The sequence below is a fragment of the Chiloscyllium plagiosum genome, unplaced genomic scaffold (assembly GCF_037043375.1).
Source record: "Chiloscyllium plagiosum isolate Xiang-an unplaced genomic scaffold, Cpla_swu_hap1 HiC_scaffold_16, whole genome shotgun sequence".
NCBI lineage: Eukaryota > Metazoa > Chordata > Chondrichthyes > Orectolobiformes > Hemiscylliidae > Chiloscyllium > Chiloscyllium plagiosum.
The window spans coordinates 7,545,555-7,562,548 of NW_028270154.1; the positions used below are offsets into that span (position 1 = coordinate 7,545,555).

Genomic DNA, 16,994 nt, shown 5'->3' on the forward strand with positions numbered 1-16,994 from the left:
GAGCAATAGGGAGATGTTGAATAGGCTAGTGTTGTTTTTCCTGGAGCGTCAGACGCTGAGGGGTGACCTTATAGAGGTTTATTAAAATCATGAGGCACATGGTTAGGATAAATGGACAAAGTATTTTCCCAGGGGTGGGGAGTCCAGAACTTGAGGGTATAGGTTTAGGGTGAGAGGGGAAAGATATAAAAGAGACCTAAGGGGCAACATTTTCACACAGAAGGTGGTACGTGTATGGAATGAGCTGTCAGATGAAGTGGTGGAGGCTAGTACAATTGAAACATTTAAAAGGCATCTGGATAGGTATATCAATAAGAAGTGTTTGGGGGGATAAGGGCAGTGGGCTGGCAGGTGGGACTAGATTTGGTTGGGATATCTTGTCGGCATGGACAAGTTGGACCGAAGGGTCTGTTTCCATGCTATACATCTCTATGACTCTCTCTCAGACAAGCATGTATTGGATCCATTCATACACAGACAGGATAAAGAATGTAGAATGTAGGGTTAGTGACCTGGTAAGGTAGCTACAGAATTAGCTTAATCGTAGAAGACAAAGTCTAGTGTAGGAAGAGTGTTTTTCAGTCCGTCGATCTATGACCAGTGAGTATTCTGCAAGGGTCAGCGATCCCTGTCATTTTTTATAACTATAAATTATGTGTAGAAAAATGTAAGTGGACTGATTGGTACACTTGTGCATGCTACAATAATTGGGGCAGCTGTGGATAGTGAGGTTGATTGCTAAAGGGTACAGTAGGATAAATATACGCTGGAGACTTGGGCACAGAAATGGCAAATGGAGTTTAATTCAGACAAATGTAACGTGATATATTTTGAGGGAACTAATACAGGAAAGAAATGTACAGTAAATGGTAGAACCCTAAGTAGTATTAACATGCAGTCGGCCTAGATGAACGGGTCCACAGTTCCTTGAAAGGCCAACACAAGTGGATAAGACAGCCAAGAAGGCAGATCACATGTTTACCTTCATCGATTGGGGCATAGAGTATAAAAGTTGATAAATCATGTTGCAACTATATAGAACTTTAAACTTGTGCGTGTCTCTGGTCACCACACTACTAGAAGTGTATGGATATGTCGGAGAGTGTAAAGAAACGGATTATTAGGTTATTTTGCTTGGGGTTAATGGTTTTAATTATGCAGAGACATTTGACAGATTTGGTTTGTTTTCACTTGAATGTCGAAAGATGAGGGGTGACCTGATAGAAGTTTACAAAATTATGAGAGGCATAGATGTAATGGATAGTCAGGGTCTTTTCTGCAGGGTAGAAACGTCAATTACTAGGGGACATAATTTTAATGTGAGAGGAGATAGGTTTGAAGGAAATGTTAGAGGCAGGTTTTCTTTATGCAGACAGTGGTTGGTGCGATGCATGCCCTACCTGGGAGAGTATTAGAAGCAGATGCACAAGCAATGTTTAAGAGGCATTCAGACAGACAGGCAGGAAATAGAGGGAGAAGGGCTGTGCACAGGCAGATAGGATTAGTTTAGAATGGCATTATAGTTAGCACTGATATGGTGGACCAGAGGGTTTGGTCATGTGCTGACCGTACTATGTTTTGTTGTATACATATTTCACAATGGAAATCCTGCATATAACTTGCCAGCTTCTCCATAATTTATCTCTCTTATTAGTTATTTTTCCCATTTCCTCTAAGTCCCTTGAAAATTTATCCACTTGAAGGGAAGGTGCTTAATTCACAGACACGGCAGAAATAGGTCCTTTCGGAAGTATCACGCGAAAAGCTGCTGAATCCATGTGGCTATTATCCCAGTGGATCATAATATGGTAAGACAGCCCCCGCAGTGGCACCTGGCCTGAAAAACTATACTTCGTATTTTTTTAGTTTTGCTTAATATGGAGTAAAGTCAGGGAGCACATTAACAAAAATCAATTAAAGTACTCTGAATAAAGTAACACAACAGTTTATTCCACAGCACGAAAAAAATGATGAAGTACAATATATTGACAAAAGCAATTGGCAAGATTTCATCAGAAATTTTAAAAATACGAGGAATTACACGTTGTATCTCAACAAGAACTCTGTGAGGACTCAAATCTCAGCGAAATATGAACCCTATTGGCTGCTAAATCTTCTTGCTTTACTGGCCTAGATTTAATAGATTATCTTTTGGGTAATTACATCACATTTGATCGATGCAATTTTCTTCAGTTGATGCCCCTCCCTAAGACTTTTAAAACAAACTGCTAACTGAGCTGACTTTGAACTTAACAGCCCGTTGTTGAATGTCTTCCTCTCTGACATCTACACAGTGCTCTACACCTCTAGATATCTTCTCACTGAGTTGTAATTAGCTGAGGTATACTCCACAGGCATGATGCCACTGCATCAGGAGATTCAAGTCAGAAAACACGTTAACAATATTTTATCCAGGTGGCCTGTTGGCCATTGAGCTGGAATCGCACCACGTATTCTAAGAACTGTTTGCAAATCAATGATAAAAATGACTTGCTGACTTAAAAAAAACTCATATATTTGACCAGAAATAAACTAAACTCAAATTCCTTCCACCACCAAATTTAATTTGTCAAATCACAATACCACTGATAATAATAATATGTTATGAACAATGCCATAGCAATGCAAATATATAACAACCATTTCATATGATTCAATTTTGAGTATTACCCTCTTGTGTAAGGCTGTATGGAAACGATCTCTAAATCTAAATACAGCACAACATATCTACCGTGTTCTGGAACTTATCTATACTGTTAATAATATTCTAAAATTTGGACTCAAACAAGTTTGTCAAACATGATTTCTCTGTAATAAATCCACGATAATTCTACTTAATCTGACCACTATTATCCAGTGGACGGTGGTTTGCTCGTTGAACTGTAAAGTTCATTTTCAGACATTTCATCACCATACAAGGTAACGTCTTCACTTAGCTTCTGGATGGAGCACTGCTGGTGATTCCTGCTTTCCAACACAGGAAATTACATCACCAGCCCAAAGAAGCACAAACATATAAATAGAAAGCAGGAATTATTAGCAGTGCTCCATCCGGAGGCTCACTGAAGATGTAATCTAGTAAAGTGACGAAACGTCTGAAAATGAATCTTCCAGCTCAGCGAGCAAACCTACATCCAGATCTTCAACTTGAGCTACAAATCTTCTCAACACTCACAAAGTATTCTCCAAATATCACATAATTTCACGTTTACTATTTATAATTAATTCTAGTAAATGATATCGGCTGCATTTACATTGCTTGAGACGAGTTGTGTTTTACGTTTTAAACAAGTATATTAAATACTACTAAGTTGTCAGCTTGAAACATCCAAATCCAAATGTATTTTTACCAGTGTGGATTTATGAAAACATCCTGCAGAATTTCCACATAGTGTGGATATGGATACATGAACATGTCCCAAATAATCCCACACGTTCCAATACTTCTGTTCTGCATTGTAACTGTAATATCAAACAATGATTTAAACTCCATTCCACATCTGTTGACTAAGGTGGAGATGCCGCTGTTGGATAGGGCTGGATAAAGTTAAAAATCACACAACACCACCGTATAGTGCAACAGATTTATTTAGAAGTACTAGCTTTCAGAGCGCTGATCCTTCATCTGATAGCTGTGGATCAGGATCATAAGACACTGAATTTATGGCAAATGATCACAGTGTCATGCATGCAACTGATACAACATATTTAACAAACCTAGATTGCTGATAAGTCTTTCCTTTTTTAGAATGGATTGCAGGTTTCAGTTCATTAATATGTAAATCCCAGAACATCTTTCAAGTCACATTCTCGAGTCAACTTAAGGTTTTATAAAAAAAAGTGACATATCAGCTCAGAAAATGCATTAAAGGTATAAGGTCAGAGTCTGTCTATATTCCTATCTTGAATCAGCTGCTTCTATTTCCATAGTAAGAATTCATAAAATGTTGCATGGATTGACTGCCTGCATTGACTTCCTTCAGATTATGTGTGTTTTTTAAAACAAAATAGAGTGTATCTGCAATTATAATTCTGCAAATGCAAATTCAACCAATAGACTTATATGTGTGTGTGTGCATGTGAGGGAGACAGAACGTGTGTGTATGTGCGTGTATGGAGAGGGGGTAGTGTGAGTGAGTGTACGTGAGTGTGCGTGTGGGAGTGTAAGTGCATGTGAGAGTGTGTGCTTGCATATGTGCACCTCTTGGGGGGGGGGGGGGATGCATGCATGTGCGTCTGAGACAGTGCGAGTGTATGAGAGAGAGTCTGTGTAAGTGTGTTAGTATGTAAAAGTGTGCATGTATGTGTATGTGTGAAAGTGTACAGTGTAGTAGGATCACCTATAGTGTGACATAAACACAAGATCCCAGTTGAGGCCATGCTGATGGGTATAGAACTTGGCTATCAGCCTCTGCTTGGCCACTCTGTGTTGTTGATTATCCCGAAGTCCGCCTTGGATGATGGTCACCCGAAGATCAAAGGTCAAATGCCCCTGCCTACTCAAGTGTTCCCCGATGGGAGAGAACATTCCTGTCTGGCAATTGTTCCACGGGGTCCATTCATCTATTGTCAGAGTGTCTGCTTTGTCTCACCAATGTACCATGCTTCAGGGCATCCATGCCTACCGCGTATGAGATAGACAATATTGGCCGAGTAATATGAGTACCTGCAACGTACAAGGTGGGAACTGTCCCCACGTGTAAGGGTAGCATTTTCAAAGTTTGTGAGAAGATTTGTAGCTCGGGTGCTCGTTGTTGTGGTTCAGGGAATTCCTAGAGGCATGGCACTCATCCACAGATTCTAACAACAAACACCGACCTGGACCCAATATACCGGCCACTGCAGCGGACAGCTGGAACTGACAACCGGAAGCGGCAGAGACAAACCACTATAAATGCCGGAGGAAACAACACAGAAGCGCTTCACAAGAGGCTCCCTAGCACTGAGGATGTCACCTAGACAGGGGACGAAAGGTCTGCAACACAAATTCCCAGCTCGGCGAACAGAACCACAACATGGTAGCATCCATGTCGACACTCTGAAACGTCTTGCAGTGATTGCCATGACAGAGTTATGTGGTGTTGTGGTCGATGTTGTCCTGAAGGCTGGGCAGTTTGCTGTGAGTAATGGTTTGCTTAAGGTCTGGTGGTCGCTTAAGGACGAGATGTGGAGGTGTATGGAAGGACTTGGCGAGGTGCTCGTCCTCACTGATAATGTGTTGCAGGCTGCAAAGAATATGTCATATTTTCGCCGCTCCCGTGAAGTACTGGATAATGAAGTGTACCCTATCGGTCGCATCCTGTATCTGTCTCCTGAGGAAGTTTTTTTATGGTTTCTCACTCTGGCACGTCAGAACTGGCGATTGATGAGTTGAGCATTGTTCCCTGCACTTATGATGGCGTCCTTCAGCACCTTCAGGTATCTGTCGTGTTCCCAAAAATGATACAGATACTAAAGAGTAGTCCATCATAAGTCTGATGGTGGAATGGAATATCTTGATATCACTGTGTAGTTGTTTCAGTGGCTCCTCACTATGAATCCAGAGGGGCAAAAATGTCATCAATACATCTGGTGTGTAGTGCTAGTTGTGGGTCCTGTGCAGAGAAGAAGTCTTGTTCAAACTTGTGCATGAAAACGTTGGCATATTTAGGGAGCAAATTTGGTTTCCACGGTTGTTTCATGTGTCTGGATGAAGAACTGGTCATCAAAGATGAAAACCTTTTGTTGAAGATGGTTCAGGATGACCACATGTGCGCGCGCACACACATGTAGGTCTAGGGGGCGTATTTGCATTTGCAGAATTGTAATGGCAGATACATTCTATTTTGTTTTTAAAAAGCCCACAATCTGCAGGCAGTCAATGCAGGGAGTCAATCCGTGCAATATTTTATAAGTTCCTACTTTGGGATTCGAAGCAGTCTGACTCAAGATTGGAATACAGACAGGCTCTAACCTCACATCTTTCAGGCATTTTCTGAGCTGAGTTGTCACTTTTTAAAAATAAAACCTTAAGTTATCTCGAGAGTGTGACTTGAAAGAAGTTCTGGGATTTATATATTAATGAACTGAAACCTGCAACCCATTCTAAAAGATGAAAGACTTATCAGCAATCAAGGTTTGTTAAATATATCGTATCAGTTGCACAACACTGTGATATTTTGCTATAAATTCAGTGTTTTATGATCTTGGTCTACAGCTACCTGTTGGAGGAGTAGCGCTCCGAAAGCTGTTGGACCATAATCTGTGTTGTATGCTTCTAACTATGGCATTTCATACCACTATATTTTTCTTACCGATTTTCAAATGTAAACCTCATTCATACATTTTCTATCTACATAAACTCATATTTCGTTTTATTTTCAACCCCTCATTCTTCTGTCCAATCTTTATAATATCCTCATCTCTGCTGCCTGTATACTGTCTCGCACCAACAGCATATCATAGAGTCACAGAGTCAGTGTTATGCAACATGGAAACATACCCTGAGGTCTAACTCGTCCACGCCGACCAAACATCACAATCTGACGCCTTCCATTTGCTAGCATTTGGTCCATGTCCCTCTAACCCTTCCTATTCATGTACCCATACAGTTGCTTTCAAACTGCTGTAATTGTACCAGCCGCACAGACGTCTTCTGGAAGCTCGTTCCATCCACACACCACCCTCTGTGTGAAAATGATACCCCTCAGGTCATTTTAAAATCTTTCCCCTCTCACCTTCAACCTATTCTCTCTAGTTTTGGACTTATTCACCCTATCCATGCTCCTCATGATTTTATAAATCTTTCTGAAGTCTCCCTTCAATCTCCAATATTCCAGGGAAAAAGTCTGTGCCTACTCAGTCTCTCCCTATAAGCCAAACCCTCCAGTCCCAGCAATATCCATGTAAATCCTTTTTCTGCACCCTTTCAACTTTAACAACATCTTCCCTATAGAAAATCAACCTGAATATTTTGCAGAATTCTAAAAGTGGCCTCACCAATTCCGTGTATAGTCACAACATGGTATTCCAACAACCATAGTTAATGCCCTAACCAATGAGGGCATGCCTGTCAAACGTTTTCACCACCCTGTCTACTGGCGACTCCACATTCAAGGAACAATGCACCTGCATTCCGAGGTGTCTTTGTTCAGCAACACTCCGTAGGGCCCTACCATATAGTACGTCAATGACTGTATTTTGTTGTTTGTGGTATAGAATGATGATAGGATTGATTATGATGTGGAGGCGCTGATGTTGGACTGGGGTGAACAAAATGAAAAATGACACATCAGGTTTCAGTCCAACATGTTTAATTGAAGGAACAAGCTGTCAGAGTGCTCCTCCTTCGCTAGGTAGCGAATGGGTCAGGATAATGACTTAACGGCCATCTAGGTTTGTCCAATACATTGCATCAGCTGCATGTCACTTCGATTTTTTGCTGAAAAGTTGTGTGCCCTATAGAACCTGCCTCATTAGCTCGCTGACAAAGGAGCAGCACTCCGAAAATTTGTACATACAAATAAACATGTTGGATTATTACCTGGTGTCATGTTATTTTTAGAATTGATAATGGTGCTCCCTTTTCCAATTGTTAAACTGGGAAAAAGCAAAATTTCAACAAAAGTTATAATGATTGATGAAAGCTTCCTTACTCTGATACCAGTGTATTCCACAATTGCAAGATAGATCACTCATGTTTTAGATTTGAACGATTCCTGGTAATGTTTTACCCTTCTAATAATTACTGTGAAATGTATTTGCGATCAATGACACCTTCAAGAAACAAACTGACCATACCACTTTGTACTTAGACAGCACTTTTTCTTCTAAGGTTTTCAATCTCAAAATTGAATGTGACCCAAGTAATTTGCTTACACAATCTATTTTATGTAAAAAAAGAATTAGTTTATTTGTGAACGTGAATTTACTAATCTGATCTTTTCTTGTCTCCCAACATCTGTGATGCAGCATTTTGTCTCAATGTTGGCTGGAATTAATATATGCTAACATAATAGTTTTGTCAATAGGCTTGTAACCCGATGGTAAATTTTAATAGATGGAAATGTGTTGCTGGAAAAGCGCAGCAGGTCAGGCAGCATCTAGGGAACAGGATGCTGGTAAATTTTAATACTCTAGTGACATGTACTCAGAACCCATCACAGCAGCTCATGGATTTCAATATCAACTAAATTAATTAATTTCATTTATCAATCTTATTTCACAAATGGTGGTTCTGAAGCTGTCATAAATTATGTTGCAACATGGAGGCAAACAGCCAAGTCAAATCAGAATCCTTATCCCTATTTTCACAATATGGTGAAATTAGACATTCATCGCCCTCCCCCCCCCCCCCCCCCCTCCCACCCCACCCACCCCCCTCAAAGATTATCCGAATCGTTCCTACCTGGATCATTTACATAACCAGTGCCAAACTTTGTTCAGAACGAATACATATTTAAACATGTATTAATGATATAGCTGCTTCAGCGGAGCAAAGTTAAATGCCAAGGTAGTCTAAGTTATGTGTATAATTTAGACCCAATCTTTTTTTTATTCCAAAACTCCTTCTCCTCCCACTCCTGCTACACATACCAAGACAGGGAAACAGACACAATTAAGGAATAAATCCTGAAACAAAAGTGAAAGAAATGGCCAGTTCTCTCAAGCAGACTTTATGATATGTAATATCGCAGGCACATTAGATTGTATCTTCCTTGATTTCTGAAGATACCGACATTCAGTTATTTTTTTTCAGTTGTGGAGTATGCATAAGCATCTATATGGCCCAGTCACTGAGTTAAACTGATGAGCTCAAGTTTAATTCGGTTATGAGCAACAGTAAGTCAATGGTATCAGGAGTATTAGCATACAGCAAGTCGATATACGTTACTGTAAGTAATAATTGAATCAATGCAGTAGGTAAATGCGGGGCCAAGCTTTTCCTGATCATGGATGGTCAAGGGTTGGTCTGTTGCATGCAACTGCTGCACTCTGTGCATCTTCGGAGGTGGGTGTCGTGGGTGAACAGATATTCATGAAGTATTATCAGCTACTTGAGCTCTAGTTTAGAGTATCTGAACTTGGCATACATTTGGAGTCATTGCCACGTTCAGGGAGGATGACAGTTTTCTAGATGTCATTTTCCACATGGTGGTAATGCCAAAGGTTTTGGGCTTTAAGATAGTTTATGGCCATAAGAAGTTGACTGCAAAGGTAAGAACGTCAAATATTAGAAATGCATTTTGTTTTTATTTCAAGTGCCTTCGGAGGACAGAAGAACATTGATATAACAGTCATCATAAGTTCCATATATGTTACTTCCATGATACCAAGGTAAAAGAGTACAGAACGAGCGTGCAGTATACTTTATTCCTATTTTTTCATGAGATGTGGGCATCATTGGCAAGGATGGCATTTGTTTTTTTTTAGATTACATTACAGTGTGGAAACAGACCCTTCGGCCCAACAAGTCCACACCGACCCGCCGAAGCGTAACCCACCCATACCCCTACATTTACCCCTTACCTAACACTAGGTGCAATTTAGCATGACCAATTCACCTGACCTGCACATCTTTGGACTGTGGGAGGAAACCGGAGCACCCGGAGGAAACCCACGCAGATACGGGGAGAATGTGCAAACTCCACACAGTCAATCGCGGGAATTGAACCCGGGTCTCTGGCGCTGTGAGGCAGCAGTGCTAACCACCGTGCCACCGTGCCAACCCTGATTGCCATTTTACTGAGTGACACAGTGGACCATGAAAGAGGACAGTTAACAGTCAACAGCCTTTTTATGGATTTCGTGTCACGTTTCACTTTACCTGTTAAGGATGTGAGCTAGACGTTGTGCACACATCTACGCCAACAGTATAACTGTCGAGATAAATGGCTAGATTTTCTACAATCTAGAAGCCTAAACTATAAGACTTCGAAGGTCGTGATAGCTCCGTTACTCCCATTGCCAAGTCCTAAAAAACTTGGTCTCAGGTCGATCTATAGGACTGAGACATTGTGTGGGTGTGGGAAATGGCGCCAATGTCTTGGGATTATGCAACCATTTTTGGAAAAGGTGGAATCATTCAAAAGTTGCCACTAGTATCTTAACAGTCTTATGATAAATGCCCATTCTAAGGTGTGACAGCAAAGCATTTAAAGGAAATTAACAGGGGTATGGGGGTGAGCGGTGGCGGTGTGAAACCTACATGCAAACGTGGAAAAAAATCAATTAAAACTTGATTAAAAAGCGATAACATTGAACAGTATTTTCAAGAGAAGTAATACTATGGTATACAGAAGGCTTAAGTAGTACGAAATATTAAGAACCAATGTGCAAGCACATTTATGCAAACACGCACCATACAATGAAGAAAGTTCGTAGATGTAAATGCCAATAGTCATGCCGGTAAGTGGAGCAGGGACAGTATCAAAAACGTAGCTTAAACATAGTGATGATTGGCTGATTACTTTTCAAAGTCGCAAAGTGTTTAGAAAACATTGGAAAAGGGAAAAACGTCAGCGACATCTCTGATTGTGATTACTTTGGTTTTGGAAAGAAATGATTTCTTTGAAGAGGCAAAAGCAAAATTGATTTGGTCCGAGTTTGAAAACAAAACCGGGATGATCATCCTGCTGTCAGTATGATATGTGCCTCCACGCATGGACAGACAGAAAGAAGAACAAGTCTACAGGGAAAGAAAATCAGAGGTTACAAAACATCTGGGAGTAGAGATTAGCTGAAAGCCTTGCTGTAATCTTTCGTTTTTCCTAAACACGATGAAGTACGCAGAGAATTGAATAATGACAATGGTCAAAAGTGCATTTTTCTAAATTCCTTGAACAAACAGTTAAACATCTGTGAGGGGTAATATTATAGAGACAACAATAAGGAAAAACAGAAAGCAACATTTGGAGAAGTTTGAGCTAATTGAGTAAAAGAGGCATAGATCTGTCAAATTCTGATAATGCTTCATTAACCAAACATATTTATAAAAATGAAGTCGGGAATTCTTGAAAGGGTTAAAATTGGAATCGAAAGCATCGTTCCAGTAATGAGAGGTTGAAACAAAAGAATAGAATGAAGATACTAGGATAATTTTCCTTGGAAGAAACGAGGCAGAAACATTTCACACAATTGCAATATTTTAACTGGTCTTTACAAGCACAAAAAAAAGCAAATCATGTTGTTGCTACAGAACAAGGAGTTTACTTCTGGGCACGAAATACAGCGATGTGAAGGATAACATTTTTTACGTGAGTGAATGGCGGTGACCAGAACGTGTGAAAGAGCAGCGAATGCTGAAATGTTGAATTATTTTGAAGGCAAATTGAATTGACATCTTATTTGTTTATTGAATTGAGTTAGCATTTATTGCCCGCCCTGAATTAAGAGGCAATCAAATTGTGGGCGTCAGGAGTCACATGTAGGCCAGGACAGTTGAGAACAGCAGACCTACTTGAAGTACATTAATAAATTAGATGGGATTTTAGTGGTTAGCGATTAGACTAGCTTTTAGTTGAATTTAAATTTTTATTACTACAACAATGGGATGCGAACCTATTGCAGAACTGTAGTCTGAAGTAGCAATATCACCAGGCTACACCACCAGCTACCATGACACGAAGGAAATTAGCTTTCTGGGTGATGAAAGGATCAAGAAAGAATGGCATTGACGGAAGTGTTTTTATAATGAACAAGCATGCACACGTTGGTCGAATGACTACGTTGTTACGTGATTGTGCTGTTATCTAGTCTTTTCGCTTAGGGAAAGACATATTGTGTCAGTCAACAAGTTTCAGAAAGCTAAGCCTTGTGACAAATTTAAATATTGATTGGAGGGATGATATTGAAAGCAATGTATTGGTTATTTAAATGAGAAATTCATGGAAGTAACAACTTAAGTGCTTCGATCAGCATTGCTAACTAGTAAGTTCTTCCTTTCTGGTATGTAGGAAATAAAGCAGAGATGGAGCAAAAATTGAAGTCTATGCACAAAATCCTGAACACCAGTGAAGGAGGGAAGACAGGTACCCTACTAGAATGTTGCGACTAACTGTCCTTCCATCACCTCATCTTGGAAAGACATGAACCAACAGGTTCAATAACAGCTTCTTCCCTGCCATTATTATACTTCTGAAGGAACTCCTCAAATTTAAAATCTAATGTCGATCTTGCTTTTTGCATACCTTCTTTGCAGTAGTAAGTTTATATTCTTCACTTTGTTCAAACACTCTGCGATCTTTGTGTCTTTGTTTCTGTTTAGGACGAAGTCAGTTCCCCTCAAAACATTTCAAGAAAGTAACCCAGACCCTAACTTTGCTAGTTGTTTTCAGCAGGCGTAACGCAGATATCCCAGGGGTGACTCAGCACGTCAAACCACATAGGTTTAAACAAAACAGAATGTATTTACACGATTACCGAATGAAACACAAAAGAGAACAGAATACCGAATAACGTAACCTACCCAAAAACCCAGCAGATCATCCCAACTTAATGATGCTGTTCCAAATAGTTGCAACAATCCCCATAAACACCCCTTGGCTCAAAGGTAAAAATCAAATACCGGCTCTTTTCAGACAAAAATCAGAGAGAGAGAGGGGAGAATCGGTCTGACCTGCTTCTTTGGGTCCAGCAGGTTTTACAACACTGCTGCTAAAAATTAAACCAAACCAGCGAAAGTCTGAGCTGGGAGAAATGGCCACTTCCCTTTCATTGTACAAGTGTTTTTTTTAATATAAACTGAAAGGCCTTTTGCCTGAGACAGAATCTGATAGCTATAATCAAATTGGCAAGAAAACCCTTCAATTTAGACTTTTCGGAACCTGTGTCTTTAAAGACTCTGAAAATAAAAGTCAAGGACACCATAACTTTCTTAAAGGAGCAGCATCGTCACATCTGTTATGATCTGCTGAACTGCACCCAAAACAAAACTTTTCACCACCCTGACTACTTGTGACAATATATATTCCGAGCTTCCATTAGCAGAATTTACATGCAAGTGTGGGTTTGAAGTGATTTGCATTTCGTTTTGAGTTTTCGTCCTATCCATGTCAATGTTGTTGGATGTGTTTTTGCGTGGAGATGGGAGGAGCCGGAGGATGGTTCGGTGAAATGTATGCCTGCGCATGTCCGGGTTAGTCCCACTCACTCATGCACTCAGCCATCCACCCACTGCCTCCCAGTCATATTCGCACCCATGCATAGCCACTAACTCAATCATCGAGCCAAGTCACTAACTCAACTCGCTGCTGGTATTTAGTCACCCAGAGTCAATTAATCACCCAAGCTCCGTTACTCATATCCACCCTAATCACTCATTTTTTCTCACCCAGTCCCAATTACTCAACTTTAGGGCCAATCTCGCAACAACTCGCTCACAAATGCAGTTGACTCACTGAATCAGCCACCTCTCTCCTCGTCAATCACTCGTCACTATCCCAGGGGCTTTTCACCAACCCAGTTATGCATTCACCGTCCCTGTACTGCAGATTCTCCTCCATGGCTGTATGCCTGGGCTGAGTAAAACTAGTTCGCCAGTCATCAACGATTTCCATCTTGCATTACCTCAAATAGTTGCAGTAAAGCATCTGATGAGAGGAGCTGCTTTTTTCAGTAACTTTCCAGTATCTTAAATAACCTTGCTTGCAGGAGCAGATCGCACCCTTGAGCTGCGCAGAGCACTTACTGGACAAACCGTTCCTTTTCCTGACTTCCTAAGCCTTGCTCTGGCCGCCTGACAGTCGTGGCTCAATCAAGTTTTGGAGCCACTATAAGCTGTCCATGTTAAGAACAGCAGACTTCTTCTTCGGGCGCAACCTGATGATATTGATAATCAACTTTGTTTTCCAAAAACTTGATTCAGCACCTTAATATTCATCCAAAAAGGCAACCAGAAACGATTGCGGTTGGTGTAAATCAGAAATGGAAACGAAAATTGCTGGAAAAGCTCAGCAGGTCTGGCAGCATCTGTGCAGAGAAATCAGAGTTAACCTTTCGTGTGGAGTGACCCTTCCTCAGACCTTTTTGAGGACTGGTCACTCGACCCGAAACATTATCTCTGATTCATTTCCTCCGATGTTACCGGACCCGCTGAGCTTTTCCAGCAATTTCTGTTTTTGCCCTTAGTGTTCACGTTTCCCTAACGTAGATTATTTACGAAGTAGCTTTAAATGAAAAAGACTACATCTCCGACACATGGTTCTTAAATGTACATTTTCTCGATCACAAGACCAGATCTCCCGACTGCGAGTCCAGGATACATCGCCGTTACCAATCAGTGCAGAAGGGAAGCACTCTCACCTTGTGAAATTCGCTGTTTTCCTTGCATATCGGTTGTAACGTATTTCCATATTCCTTCGGGATCCAGGTGGTAGAACAGACATCACAGACATCATAGTTGTTGTCATGTCATCTAACCTAAGAAATCGAAAATCATCCAAGCTTGAAGCTTGAGGCACCGCACAGGGAAGTGGACGCCCCATTGCCCTACTTCCATGTTCCAAAGTGGAATTTGATGCAATTTGAACGTTATCACTAGCTTTTTGTATTCCGCACAGCGAATCCCTTCTGGAAATGCGTAATGTTGCCACCAGCAACGGAAGATCTTAGCTCCATTTCTACCTCTATGCACCTTAATATCGAGGATCACAGTCGCCAGAAACAATAGGAATGAAATTGTACCAAAACAGATAATCAAATAAAATTTTAAATCGTATATCCATAGCTGAGAGTTTCTCAACGCGCCGGTATCAGATGCGTTTTCCGCAGTATCATCTTGCACGGATACATTGATGGTGACTTTACCTGAAAGCGAAGGGGTTCCATTGTCTCTCACACGAATGACTATCATTTGTCTCGATGGATCTTTATCCTTAAAACGGCGAATAGTCCAGGGTTCTCCTGTCTCTGGAGCTACAGTCAACAGGTTGCCATCTATCGGTTGGTTGAATTGGTAAAAAAAGGTGAGCATTCAATCCAGAATCTGCGTCAGTGGCTGTCACATTTGCAACGAACCTGGGTCAGCAGATCTGGGTGTTGTCTCATGCACTGTTCTCCCTTTGATTGGTAATGGAGACATGATCACGCTGGGTTATCATCTACGTTTGCGCTGCACTTAAGCTGAGGGAATCCGGCATGTTTTGCTTGAAACTCAGAAACGAAATGTTTTAAGCTGCTCAAAATCAAAAGACTGTCGAATTTATTGACACGAATGTGTATACGGGCAACACGTGTATCAAACCATCCAAAATATTAATAGTTATGATATTTGAGTATTTTGATTGAATCCGTGTCAAAGGCTGAAACATAACCAATTGAAGTACCGATAACAATTATGGATAAAGCGTGGCGCATTGTCATTTATGTCAGAGATTTCAACACAGATGGTTGTTTTGGCCAAGAGAGGGATCGGGGGGGGGGGGGGGGGGGGGGGGCGGGGGGGTAGCATCTGCAAACGTTATGATAATGTTGTACTCTGGCATTTTTTCACGGTCTATTTCACCATGAGTGACGAGCGTGGAGTAAATATTAAAGGAGTTGTTAAGTTTAAGAGGAATATTCAGGAATAAACAGTCGTTTGTGAGTCTGTCGCTCTTTGAACAGCTACTACAGTGTTCAAAGCAGTATTTTCTGGAACAGGGCTTGACATAAAAGTTGATATTATTTCTAGAATATTATCATTAAAATCAGTGACCTTTACTAAAACTTTACAATGCACTCGCCGTGAAAGTGGACCTCGGTCCACAGCTTGTTCTACAATCTGATAATTATGCGTTTCTTCAAAGTCTACCGTGTCGATTGCTCTGATTTCTCCGATCGCTGAGTTTAAGCTAAATATCTCCCACACTCGATCAGGAGTGCGATCGCTGAAAGAATAAACTACCTCACCATTAATGCCTTCGTCCATATCCACCGCAGTGACCTTCAAAATTAAAGTATTTTTGTGCACGTTTTCGATAGTGGTTGTATGATGGAAGTCTTGTTCGCAAACAGGTGCATTGTCATTCTCATCCATCACTGTAACATTAAACTGGGTGGTGCCGAATTTTGATTTAGATTATTTTCACAATGTTAGGTATTATGGTTTTTGTTTGCTATATCCCACTATCTGCTGTCATGCTGCAGTCAAAATGCATCTCTTATAGTGAACCTATATGTTTACCTTTCAAGCCTATTGTCAGTTTCCACAAATATGCTGCTGGCATTAGTTTATATTTTTCGCCCACATTAAATGAGCTCAAATTCCTTATTGCATTTTCCTGTGATCCAATAGTACACTTTCTGTAATTGCCTTCAGTTAGAAACTATTAGCAACGTCAAAAAAGTTCTCATTACCTGCACCACAAATCTTTCAGTATATACTGTATCTAACTCAACCATTCCCTCAGCTCACGAAACAAGCTCATTGTGATCTTCCTAGTATTTTCTAACAATTCATGGAATTTCCAAGTTCCAGCATAGTCGTGAACCCTGTCTGTTTACCTCTTTTTTTACACTTTGTAAGTCTGGACTGATAGGTTATGTCAGTCCAAGAAAAGATTATGCTTTCTCATTATCTGCATTCTCACCCATTGCCCCAAAACTGCAAAATGTGTAAAGTCAATGAAATTAACATTCCAGACAAAGGAATTAAGTAGTGTAATTTAGGATGATGGCAGACAATAAAGCTCTCTTCACTAAGGCCAATTAAAATGTAGCGTTGTAACTGATGTGTTTTGTAGCTTGGAAAGAGTTAATAGAGTCAAATATGTCAGCGACCAGAGCACATATCAAATTTGATCTTGTTTTCCGTGTGGTAGCAAACAACTCTCCCAGTATCAGAGGGAGAATAGAAGCCAAATATTGACACATGCCCTAAGCTGAATCAGAAAGTAAGGGCTGTAGTACACCTGTACTGCTTGTTAAGTAGTACTTAAACGTAAGTAAAGTTCCTTAAAGAGAGAGCTCAGAAGGGCCAGGAGGAGACATGAGAAGTTGTTGGCGGGTAGGATCAGGGTAAACACTAAGGCTTTCTA

At 40.6% G+C, this 16,994-nt stretch overlaps 1 protein-coding gene and 1 pseudogene across 3 annotated transcripts in view; both read right to left on the reverse strand.

The window, feature by feature from the left end:
- LOC122556422 (protocadherin-10-like) overlaps positions 1-16,994 on the reverse strand; it is a 175,842-nt gene that overhangs the window by 61,777 nt on the left and 97,071 nt on the right. The window lies entirely within an intron of this gene.
- Positions 5,647-16,024, reverse strand: LOC148147462 (protocadherin alpha-C2-like; annotated as a pseudogene).